General features: G+C 36.7%; 2 pseudogenes; one reads left to right on the top strand and one right to left on the bottom strand.

The window, feature by feature from the left end:
• Positions 1–4,512: 4,512 nt before the first annotated feature.
• Positions 4,513–5,098, top strand: LOC110124473 (olfactory receptor 10A7-like; annotated as a pseudogene).
• Positions 5,099–6,891: 1,793 nt separating this feature from the next.
• Positions 6,892–9,528, bottom strand: LOC110124472 (heat shock protein HSP 90-alpha pseudogene; annotated as a pseudogene).
• Positions 9,529–11,388: the final 1,860 nt, after the last annotated feature.

The following is an 11,388-nucleotide window of genomic DNA, read 5'->3' as shown; positions in this document are numbered from 1 at the left end:
TAAAATAGCCTTTGAAATTTCAAGGAGAATACATTCTGAGGATTAACAAAACAAAGAAAGAACTGTTTATCACTTTATGACAATAACCATGTTAGTTATTATAAGATATTGCTTTCATGAAACAGTATGTGAATCTTGGAACTGTTTACAGTTTTCTCATGGTTAAACAAAGCTGTAGGCAAACTATTTGCTGTATAAAACAATAAATGCATACCAATAATCATTTTAACTTGCACAGTTTAATCACTTAAAAAGGTTATTACTAAAAATATATATTTAAAAATAAAATTTTAAAAATGAATTAAAAAATAAAATTTTAAATCATTTAAATTTCAAGGATGTTGTACAAATATATTCTATCATTTTGTGGCCAAAATCTATCCTACAAAAAATTCTACAGGGAAAGCTAAAATCTGTGTTCCTCACATAGTCATGGTGTATTAATAATTGTAATCCCAAGAAATTGACCAGTGTGCCCTACAAACCCACCACAAATAGCTATTATTAAGAAATTCATATTGAATTGAAGCCATTGTGACTTAAAATATAAACAATTTCTTGAAAATTCGATATTCTCCCCTATAAGGTAAAACCGTTGTTTAATTAGCAGCAATCCCTTCTAATATCCCAAGGATCATTTTCCCCAAGGCCAATCACTCTTAAATACTATTATTGGAGTATATCAACCATTTAGTGCCAATGCAAAGTAGGTTAACCTGTCAAAGTTATCCGCTTAATTCTGAAAATTTGAGATGTGACAGATTTCAAGATCAGTTTACAATTCTCAGAAGATATTACTTATCTTTAAAAAATTATTAAACTTCAAATTCAGAAATATGAAGTTTTATTTGGTAAGATATAGCCAGATATTTCTGTATGATTTATTTTGTTCCTCAATTCTGCACTACCCACCCCCCCCCCCCCCCAAGCCCCGGCAAAAACTATTTTTATCTGTGCATCTATATACAACAAAATCATCTTAAGAAAAATGAACCTATAAGCTTATTTATACATGAAAAAAGGAATAGCTTGATGCTTTATTAAGTAAAACAAAAGACAATAGATTGTTTTTTTTTGTCTAGAAAGCTATAGAATTCTGAGGAAGAGAATATTAAGAAAACAATGGTTGTCTATTTAAGAAATTATGTGTATTATAATCATGAAATGTATTTTCAATTCAGGTATGAGGGTTATTTGCTTTCCAATTTTTATTAATTTATATTTTAGGTTCTTAGAATTGCTGTTGCAGTTAAAGAAGCTGAATGATTTGTAAAGATTTTTATGAGAAAACATATATTTATGAGAAAGCTGGCATATTTTCCAGAAAATTTTGAAGCTGGCCTGCTTAATAGCAAGTGAGAAACTCTTTGGTCTCAAAACATAGTCCAAAAATTAGTGGACTTAATTAAATGTCATTAAAATTTTAGAATTCCATGCAATAAATAAAATAATACATTCTCTAGATCTATGTAGCAATCCTGATAACTCATCTACAGTTTACAAGTTTTTAAGAAAGGTATCACTATAAATTTGTGGTAGTTACTGTGGCATCACTGCTGATAAATCTTTTGATTTTTAGAAGATATATGCAATGTAAACAGTATTTTTTTTTTTTTTTTTTTAGGATATAGAAAGAGGGGAGGGATATTTGGAGGTGTATTTTGTTACAGTAAAAATCTCTAGTTCTCCAAAACTTTATTGAATTTAAATATGCCTACACAGGGTAGAATATGTATATCATTGATTATCAAATAAAGAAACTGATAATCTTCTTGTCTTGCCTTATTCCTATCTCACAGTAGAGACCATGGATGTTACATTATAGACCTTGGTCACTCCACGACTAGATATTAAACCTGTTATTGTTTTCTGCCACTTCAGTATTAGAAATCTGAGAGGCAGAAGTGGTTGAGGTATTTTAGAGATACACTAAAAATTGTTGGACTACTATAAAATCTTGATACCTTATTCAGTTCTCATAATTGTTTTCCTCAGACAAATGATGGAGTGTATTTAGAGTCACAGTGAATTTAGAATTGTTACAAAATGCTGGTGAACATGATAATGCATCTGAAACTATTATGCTGCTGGTGGTTTATAGTTTCTCAGTCCTGTCTGACTCTTTGTGACCCCAAGGACTGAAGCCCACCTGGCTCCACTGTCCATGGGATTTCCCAAGCAAGATTGCTAGAGTCGGTTTTCATTTCCTTCTCCAGGTGATCTTCCTGACCCAGGGATCGAACTCACATCTCCAGCTTTAGCAGGTGGATTCTTTACCAGTGAGCCACTTGGGAAGCCACTGAAGCTATTTGTAAGTTTTTCTAAATATACCAGGAATACTGTTGTTATTGTTACTGTAAGTGTGAATGGTATTGAAGCAGAATTTGCAATAGTGGTGAAAGGTAGTGGTCACAATCACGGTCGGGTCTCTCAACCTATTATTCTGGAGTACCATCGGTGTGGGCAGCCTGGGATGACCAGTTCCTTTCCTTCTGTTGTAGAGGATATTGGTTTGAGAACTTGTGATATGTGAAATAGGTGACATATTACCAAAGTACATATATCATTGGAATAGAATTAAGACAGAATTCTTCAAATAGTCTGCATTTTCAACTCCTTACTTTCAGAGAAATCTGTGTTAAACCTGATTTGACTATAAAATAAAGTAAGATTTTTAAATTAAATTTGAAAAATGTTTTATAAAATAATTGTTCTAATACTTAGATCAGTTGCTTATCAATTTGACCTAATATCAATATTAGATCAAAATAATTGATGTAATACTTAATACTTACATAGCCCCAATATCTGAAAAGATGGAAACATTGTTCAGCTCAGCTCCAATGTAGCTTTATAAAATAGGTGTTTTCCAACATATATTTTTGTGATCCCTAACATTTGATATGCTGTTGTTGAGTAAGAACTGTACAGAAAATATTTATATAATTCTACTTTCAATCAAAATGATCTACTCTAAAGAAGATATTGTGTTTGAGATAATACTAATTGAATTAGTAATTCCATGAGTGGACTTTCAGTGGATACACAATAGTAAAGGACTAGTTCCCACTTTGTCCATGCAGTTTTGGAGAAGACTGACAGTCTGTTGAGAATTTAGGTAAATTAATTCATAATACTGCTGACTCATTATCGGTCCCTAATTTGCAGGGACCTTAAACTGATATTAACCCCTCCAGTGAACACTTACCCTAGATAACAGCCCAAGAGCCATAAGTAATTGTAACTTTCTGACATGATACCCCAAATGTCTTTGTTATAAACAGTCGCCCCTGTCTCCCAGGGAGGGCCTTTTCCTTGTGCCCCCTTAGGAAAAAAAACAAAACAACTCATGGGAAGCATACAAAAATTCTGCATTTTTTGGTTTGAATTAACAAATCTGGCCTCTGCCAAGGAACTTCTAAATATTCCACCTTTGGACCATAATAAAGGCAAAAACCCCACATTCGGCCTTTCTTTGTGCCTGCACTCTTGCCTTGACTTCCTCCTATAGCTCCTCCTCCAGAATCTGAGAGTAATAAACTCCATTTCACTTTCCTTTGTGATCTTTTGTTGAATCAGGGCTCACCATCCTACACCCCTGAGCTCCACTTAACATATGTTAATTTAACAAAGTCCCAACACAGTGGGAAGCAGAAATGTTTTGATGGATTGGAACTGAGATAAGTGCTGGAAGGAGGACTTCTGGATTGTAGGTTATGTTTGTTCAGAAGTTTGCTATTTTTATAAAGCCCAATTCAAATGATATGACTATACCGTTGTGCATAGTAAGAACTGGGGTCCAGTGATGTGAAATTATGGTTCAAGAAGCACCATGAAAAATCACATAAATAGCAGTCCCGTGAGGACTGCACAAGGTGCTAAAATCATAAGTACGTGTTATGTTTATTTGTTTACCTATGTTTATTTACTAAGGTTCCCTCATATATACATATATGTGTATCTACATGTGTATATAATTTATATGTGTATATACATATAAGATGTATATATGTGTATATATACTGGATGGAGTAGTGTATTATATAAGATGCACTCCATTTGATAGAAATGTACCATTTATAATCTAAGATTTAAAAAGTCAAACTAGCCCAATTTTTATCTTTTTGCCTCTTGGATACCTCTTGGATATATTTTTTTAAATTATTAAGTGATTCTATTTGAGTTATTAGCTGCTTAAACTCTTTCTACTTCATCTTGAAAAATAGCATGCCTCTGATGAAGAATATGAGCTGCAGACTATCATCACTGGTGAGAGACAAACTGCACCTCGGTGACAGACAATTAGTGGTATTCATGCAAATTATTTCTTTGCTCTGATTTAATCTTATTGTAGATATTCTGTTTTAGAGAAATAGAATGGTAAGACAACTGAGAACAAAGATACATTTATGTATTTTATTATTATATTTGATATTATATATACATTTAAAGAATATTCTTTGATCCTTTGACACATATACTTTGATTATTAGAGAGAAACTGGTTTAAGATATGATCTGTGAAAATCACACCCAAGTGACTGAATTTATTCTTTGTGGTTTTATAAACAACCCTGAGATGCAAGTTTCCCTCTTTGTTTTGTTCCTGGTCATCTATACAGTCACTTTGTTGGGTAACTTCCTTATTGTCACAGTTACCAGTATGGGTCCTGCTCTTCAAACACCCGTATACTTCTTTCTCAGGAACTTGTCACTTCTTGAAGTCTGTTTCACCTTGGTCATGGTGCCAAAGATGTTGGTAGATCTAGCATCCCCAAGGAAAAACATCTCTTTTGTAGGCTCTGGTACCCAGATGTACTTCTTTTTCTTCTTTGGAAGCTCTGAATGTTTCCTCCTCTCTATGATGGCTAATGATCACATTGTGGCCATCTGTAATCCTCTCCGCTATTCAGTCATAATGAATAGGTCCCTATGTTTGTGGATGGCAGTAGGTTCTTGGATGTCTGGTGTCCCATGTCTATGCTACAGACAGCTTGGTTGATGGCCCATCCTTCTGTGGACCAAGCACCATAGGCCACTTCTTTTGTGATGGTCCCCCAGTGTTGAAACTAGTCACCGAGGATACAACCTTGTTGTAAAAGAAAAATTAGGATAAGAAAATTAATTTGAAAACGCAAAGAGTTATGCAGAGGTGGTCCTGAGAATTTGAATTCATACTCTTTTGAATTTGAAACCCAATATCTTAACCACTGAAAATTCTCTAGTCACATTTTCATCATGATAAAGTCCCCACTTACATGGTAATTTGGCCTTTCAGGGATGAAAGCACCTTGAGACAGCATATAAAAACAAAATTAATAATTTAATTTTTGAAAAATCTCATATTTCCACTAGCATAAGGATATATTGACTTTGAATATGCAATTTATATATAATGATATCAGTTGCTCTAAGTCTTTGTTAGCCAGTGTTTTTTTTAAATTTTATAATTTTTTCTTTAAGCAATAATGACTCCCAATCATTGTTTGTCAATTCAAGAAAATTTAAAAGTCATCTCAAATTTCCAATTTGTGTTGACTATTTTAGTTTAATTGTGTTTCCCTGAAGTTTGTATCCATTGAATGTAACAGGAATTTGGGGCAGGAAATATCAGTTCCTTTAAATATTTCTCTTTCAGTAGCCTTTTAATTTCTTAAGCCTAACTCAAATATTTTAAAATTAATGTTACTAAGTTCAGTGACTCTCTAGCAAGACTATTTTGCAGTGGTTTCCTATTAGCTTTATGTGACTCAGAAGTAAATTGTGAGATTGTTAAATCTATTAAGTAGTGCATGTGTATGCATTTAATAAACTAGCATAATCAAATATAGAGAAGAATAAAATAAGCCATACATGAAAAGAATTTATGAGAACATCTGATGCATGGTAAACACTATCTGGTTGTTTGATAATATTACTGTTAGAATAACAGAAAATATGGAGTGGACCCCACATATTATAGGGTATGTTTTAGTTATGCATATACTCCCTTCTGATTGAAATGCAAATTAATTTCTTCTATAAGATGAAAGCAAAAATGTGCATAAATCATATACCTATTGCATATTCTGTGTGATTGATAGTCTACAAGTTTTTACAGAGAATTTATAATTGTTATGTTTCAAATAGTTTTATTAAAATTGATAAAAGTCACTTAACTGCAAGATCTTTACGGAGATGTTTTAAAAAAACTTTTCAGCCTCAATTTACAGGTTTATTTTTATGAAATTTTTATTTATTTATTTTGCCTGCAGTGGGTCTTCGCTGCTGCTCATGGGCTTTCTCTAGTTGTGTGAAGTGGGGACTGTTCCTCCTCGTGGTGCGTGGGCTTCTCATTGTGGTGGTTTCTCTTGTTGCTGGCTGTGAGCTCTAGAGGAGCTATGAAGCATGGGCTCAGTTGTTCCACAGGATGTGGAATCTTCCTCAACCAGGGATGGAACCCCATGTTCCCTGCGTTGGCAGGTGAATTCTTAGCCACTGCACCACCAGGGGCATTAGATTTTGTTTCTTCAAAGTTCCACAAGCTAGTTAACAAAGTCATTATTATATCTGGAGTTATAATTGAAAAGATTGATTTGATGAGTTTCTCTCTCTCTTTTTTTAAGAATTCATCTGTATTTGTTACAACTTTTTAAAGCAGAATGTGACTTGAGCACTACATTTCCATTCACAAAACTTGCTCCAAGTTACTTTTCCAGCGGCTTTACAACATGCCTGAGCAGGCTTATAATTTTGCTACTCTAAACAATATTTTTCTTTGGAAAACAAGCCCTATGTATGGACAGCGGCTCCAATCAAGTTGGTTCAGCTTAACACACTAACTTCTAGAGGCCTGGCACATGCAGTGCCAGGGGATGGAAGTTTTAAAAAGTATATCCCAGAAGATGAAAACTTGCTTTAACAAGTGTTTCTTTTAAACATCACGGTATATACTTCAGAACACTTCAGTGACAGAAAATTTTGGTCTACTAAAGAATCCGCTTGATAGCTAAACACTTCAGACCACAAAGTTAACACAGGTTACATACACACCTTACAACAAACGTAACTACTTCCATCTGTTAAAATAAGCCAACATGAAACTAGGAAAAAACAACTAGCTCTGCTTTAGTGCTAAAAGTATCACAGTATCACACTTAGTATAAAGGAATCTTATCCTCCCCTCATGTAGTTACCATGCCAAACGATTTTTAAATGTTAACAAAAATAAAGAAATACTTGAAAACATATTAGAGGGAATGGAGACAGAGTGCTGAACACACAGCAAAGTGATGCTCAGGCAGCGCTTAGTCTACTTCTTCCATGCGGGACGTGTCATCATCTCCTTCCAGGGGAGGCATTTCCTCAGTGACAGCAGCACTGCTGTCATCAGCAGTGGGGTCATCCTCATCAATACCGAGACCAAGCTTGATCATCCTGTAGATCCTGTTGGCGTGTGTCTGGGGATCCTCCAGACTGAAGCCAGAAGACAGAAGAGCTGTTTCGTACAGCAGGATGACCAGATCCTTCACAGACTTGTCATTCTTGTCAGCCTCTGCCTTTTGCCTCAAGGTCTCGATGATGGAATGGTCAGGGTTGATCTCCAGGTGCTTCTTGGCTGCCATGTAACCCATCGTTGAGTTGTCTCTCAGGGCTTGAGCCTTCATGATCCGTTCCATGTTTGCTGTCCAGCCGTATGTGCTTGTAACAATGCAGCATGGGGATGTCACCAACCGGTTAGACACAACCACCTTTTCAACTTTCTCTCCAAAATGTCCTTCATGATTTTGCAAAGGTTTTCAAATTTTGTCTTTTTCTCTTCTTGTTTCTTTTTCTCTTCCTCATCTTCTGGAAGTTCCAGGCCCTCTTTGGTGACTGACACTAAGGTCTTCCCCTCAAACTCCTTCAGCTGCTGCACACAGTACTCATCAGTAGGCTCGATCATGTAGATCACTTCCAAGCCGTGCTTCTGGAGATGCTCCACAAAGGCCGAGTTGGCTACCTGGTCCTTCATCTCACCTGTGATGTAATAGATGTGTTTCTGGTTTTCCTTCATTCTTGTGCAATAGTCCTTGAGAGAAACCATCTCATCACCAGAAGCAGAAGTATAGTACCTCAACAGCTCTGAAAGCTTCTTCCGATTTTGAGAATCTTCATGTATTCCAAGCTTAATATTTTTAGAGAACTGCTCATAAAACTTCTTGTAGTTCTCTTTATCTTCTGCCAGTTCAGTGAAGAGTTCCAAGCACTTTTTGACCAAATTCTTCCTGATAACTTTCAAAATTTTGCTTTGTTGCAACATCTCACAGGAAATGTTCAGAGGGAGATCCTCAGAGTCCACCACACCTCTAATGAAATTCAGGTATTCAGGGATTAGCTCCTCACAGTTATCCATGATGAAAACTCTGCGAACATACAACTTAATGTTGTTCTTCTTCTTTCTGTTTTCAAACAGATCAAAAGGAGCTCGTCTTGGGACAAAAAGAAGGGCTCTGAATTCCAACTGTCCTTCAACTGAAAAATGCTTGACTGCCAAGTGATCCTCCCAATCGTTGGTCAGGCTCTTGTAGAACTCTCCGTACTCCTCGTTAGTGATGTCATCAGGGTTTCTGGTCCAGATAGGCTTTGTCTTGTTCAGCTCTTCTTGATCGATGTACTTCTCCTTGATCTTCTTCTTCTTCTTCTTGTCCCCGTCCTTCTTCTCTTCCTCCTCCTCATCTGAGCCAATGTCTTCTATCTCAGGCTTGTCATCAGACTCCTTTTCTTCTTTCTCCTTCTCTTCCTCTTTGTCTTCCTTCTCTTCTGCCTCATCATCACTAACTTCTTTATCACGTTCCTTCTCCACAAAAAGAGTGATGGGATAGCCAATGAACTGAGAATGCTTCTTCACAATCTCCTTTATTCTCCGTTCCTCCAGGTACTCAGTCTGGTCTTCTTTCAGATGCAGAATAACCTTTGTTCCACGCCCCATAGGTTCTCCTGTATCAGTCCTCACTGTGAAGGACCCTCCTGCAGAAGACTCCCAGGCGTACTGCTCGTCATCGTTATGTTTGGTGATAATGGTCACTTTCTCAGCCACCAAATAGGCTGAATAAAACCCGACACCAAACTGGCCAATCATGGAGATATCAGCGCCAGCCTGCAAAGCCTCCATGAACGCTTTGGTCCCGGACTTGGCGATGGTGCCCAGGTTATTAATCAAATCGGCCTTGGTCATCCCAATGCCGGTGTCCACGATGGTGAGGGTTCGATCTTGCTTGTTTGGTATGAGATTAATGTGCAGCTCTTTCCCAGAGTCTAACTTACTGGGATCGGTCAAGCTCTCATACCTGATCTTGTCCAGGGCGTCGGACGAGTTTGAAATCAGCTCCCTCAGGAAAATCTCCTTATTCGAGTAGAAAGTGTTGATGATCAGTGACATCAACTGGGCAATTTCCACCTGGAAGGCGAACGTCTCCACCTCCTCCTCCTCCATCGGCTGATCCTGAGCCTGGGTCTCCTCGGGCATCTTGGCTGAAGGACTAGCACGTGCTCCACAGCGACGCAGCACCGGGACGCAGAGGCAACTGGAGTTTTTCTCTCAAATCAGTGCTGTCTAATGTTTTCCTTACTAACAGTAATTCCAGGATTTGTTTGTTCTCTCAGTTGTGTCTGACTTTTGCGACCCCTTGGACTGTAACCCACCAGGCTCCTCTGTCCATGAGATTTCCTAGGCAAGAATACTGGAGTTGGTTGCCATTTCCTTCTGCAGTGGAATCTTCCCAACCCAGGAATCGAGCCCGGGTCTCCTGAATTGCAGGTGGACTCTTTACCGACTGAGCTACAAGGGAAGCCCCAGGGTTTACTTTGGGCCATATATTTTTTATCATGGTTACTGTGCTGATATCATTGACTTTTTGCAGAAGACGTTTTATATAGAGTCCCTCCTTTGTTTTCAGTTTCATAGATGGCTTTCAAATATATGTCCCCACATTGTTATTTACAAGCAATTCTGGAAATATTTCCTTTAAATGTCCTTATGTTTGAGTATTAGAGGGTGTCCTCCAATGCCAAACCCAGTACACATAAGAAACGAATTAGCTAGATAGATTATAGTATGCAATCCTGTTACATATATATGGGAGCTGAAGTAAGAAGAAAAAGTGATCAAACATATTTCATATTTCAGTATAGCTTAAAAAGTTTGTGTGGTTTATTTCAGTGACACTCTAGTCAAATTAATGAATCCAATCCAATGTATAGCATAGTTTATATTTATATTTTAATGTGAAATAAAGAAAATTGTCCTAAAGGAATTTTAGATTTGGTTAAGAGACATAACTTAAGAACAATTAGCTAGTAAAAATACAATTATATAATGATGACATAAAGCAAAATTCTTAACCTCCAAAGTCAATATTACAATAACAAATACATGCACATTTATAAACGTATTATAAATACTGATAGTGAGTTCTGTGAAAGTTCAGGTAGTAGAGAGAATAAAATGTGTGTAACACAATGATTCACTGTGAAATAAAACCTACAGACTTGATAGTCAGATAGTCACTAATTTGAATTCAGAACCCAATACTGAGTATTTATCCTCCATGAATTTTCATTTCTGTCCATGTTTCTGGCAAAGTCATTTGAGTTTTTATTGTGCTATTACAATTTAATATATTCATAAAAGAGGGGACAGGAGTTATCTATAGATCACTTAGCCTCTGGACTCCTCATTTCATGATTCTAAGGACAAGGAAGAAACCATCTACCGTGGAGAAGAGATGAAGGCCGGATAGACCATGTATTACCAGGCTCCCTTATGGCTAATTTGAACATATGTAACTTAAGCTCAATTAATCATATTTTGGATTGCAATTTAACCATGTAAAGAGGTGGGGCAGTGGGGATTCACATGAATCCAGTGGTTCCCAGAGTCCAGGAACAAAGGAGACTGCAGTGACTGTGGCAGGGTGCAGTGTCCAGTACTTGGGGTGCAAGCTTAAGCCATGGCATTCAGATTATAGTTGTGCCACAGCAAGGTATTTACACAACTGATTCTGGAGTAGTAATTTAAATTTTCTCAACGATCCTGATTTTTCTTACATTTTCCTTTCCATTTGTATGTAGTAGGCTTCTAAATACGTTTTCAATATTTCTCCTATGTAAATCATCAAAAGTCAGTTTATTTTTTAAAAATTAAAAATTCTAATGAATAAAAAAATCAAACAATTCAGGAAGCAAATGTCATTTGACTGAATTTATTTGTAAGTTCCATCAAAATATCTTACACAGAAGCCTGTGGAATGAACATTTTTAAATGAGAGGCAAACGTTTTTGCATATACGCTGAGGTCCAGCCCCAGTGGGTCTAGGAATACCCAAGGCATGAGTGGCATTGGCGAGGAAGACAGACACACCCAGAAGTT

This window comes from Odocoileus virginianus, unplaced genomic scaffold (assembly GCF_023699985.2).
Source record: "Odocoileus virginianus isolate 20LAN1187 ecotype Illinois unplaced genomic scaffold, Ovbor_1.2 Unplaced_Scaffold_21, whole genome shotgun sequence".
Lineage (NCBI taxonomy): Eukaryota > Metazoa > Chordata > Mammalia > Artiodactyla > Cervidae > Odocoileus > Odocoileus virginianus.
This window is presented reverse-complemented; position numbering and strand designations above follow the sequence as displayed.